Genomic DNA, 1,567 nt, shown 5'->3' with positions numbered 1-1,567 from the left:
CCCCGCCACCCCCGGGCTGGCTTGGCCTCCCTGCGGGGCCGCTAATTAAATGCAGGGCTGGGGAAGTGAGGACCGCACACCTTAACCTCTTCCATGCCGGGCCCTGGAGCGCTGCTATTGCCCGGGAAGGAGGGAGAGTGTCAGCTGCCAAACTCCCCTCCGCCCAAAACTTCAGGCCCCAGGACAAGCCCATCTGATCAATGGGTTGTTGTTGTTTAGTCGCCAAGTCACGTCTGACTCTTTCGCGACCCCATGGACAGTAGCCCCCCAGGCTCCCCTGTCCATGGGATTTCCCCCGCAAGAATGCTAGAGTGAGTTGCCCTTTGCTTCTCTAGGGGATCTTTCCCACCCCGGGATGGAACCCGAGTCTCTTGCATTGGCAGACGGGTTCTTTACCACTGAGCCACCAGGTAAAACTGATGAATGGATCAATCAAGGCTTAGGGGCTGGACAAGGCAGACTCTTCATGGCCTCCTAACAGGAGGGCTGGAGCCGACAAATAGTTCGGAGGGGAAAAGGAATTATAGTGACTGTGAAATAAACAAAGGGAGAAAGGCAGAGATGGAGGAAGAGAGCAGGAGAGGGAGGGAGGCAAAGTCTGGTGGAGACAGAGACAAGAGAGAAAGGCCGTGGGAAGAGAGACCAGTTACAGAAGGCAGAAGACACAGCAAGGGACTCTTGATTGTTATAAAATCAAGCCAGTTTTCACTGGGGTCCATGGTTCTTGGCTGGGGATTGGAACCAGTCTTCAGTCTTGTTGGCATGATGAGAAGGGTGACATAAATCTGTACAAGGAAGATACTATCCGAAGTGACTGTCCGAGGGCAGCCTAATTGGAGCTAGTGAGGGCATGGCGGCCCTAGCAATGCTCAGTATGGGTGGTGATAAGGGATTCAGGAGACCACCTTGCGAGCTGGAGGCCTCAGCTCCCCTGGAGGCTCACGGGGCAAGATCCTTGATGCTGACTTCTGGCCATGGCCTGGCTCACCCACTGCTCAGTGACCTCTGACTTGTGGGCAGAGCTCAAGGACCCCGATGCCCACCTTCTCAGTGGTGGTCACTGAGTGAGGTCACCCTCAGTGACCTCAGTGCTTTGTGGCCTGAACCACCCAGGGAGCTGTAGCTCTCACTCCCAAGTCCCCAGCCTGGCCCTGCAGCTCTGGGTCAGGTGGAGAGGACCCAGACACTGGCATTTCATGGCCTGGCTTCCTCTTCCCTCGGCGCACTGGCTACTGCCATCGTTGGATAGACCGACACTCTGAGAGGGGCCTGCATTCTTGGGGTGAGAATATCTGAAAATGTAGGTAATATAATATCTGGCAAGCGCTGTGAAGAAATCTCACCAGGAGGAGGGGAGTGGGGAATGCAGAGGGTCCATGACATCTGCAAGGAGGCACCAGGAAAGGATGTTCCTAAACGCTGGGTTAGCAAGTGCAAAGGCCCTGAGGTAGAGATACAGAGTGTGTTGGAAGACAATCAAGGCTGGAGTAGAGTGAGGAAAGGGGAGATGGGGGAAGGTAAGAGCAGGGGCATCCATGTTGTCAGTAGCTGGGGTGGGCGTAGGTGG

At 55.5% G+C, this 1,567-nt stretch overlaps 1 long non-coding RNA gene across 2 annotated transcripts in view; it reads left to right on the top strand.

Moving 5' to 3' along the window:
- LOC104993877 overlaps positions 1-1,567 on the top strand; it is a 10,900-nt gene that overhangs the window by 2,083 nt on the left and 7,250 nt on the right. The gene's annotated exons all lie outside the window — the stretch shown is intronic.

This window comes from Bison bison, unplaced genomic scaffold, assembly GCF_000754665.1.
Source record: "Bison bison bison isolate TAMUID 2011002044 unplaced genomic scaffold, Bison_UMD1.0 scf7180017864248, whole genome shotgun sequence".
Taxonomy (NCBI): domain Eukaryota; kingdom Metazoa; phylum Chordata; class Mammalia; order Artiodactyla; family Bovidae; genus Bison; species Bison bison.
This window is presented reverse-complemented; position numbering and strand designations above follow the sequence as displayed.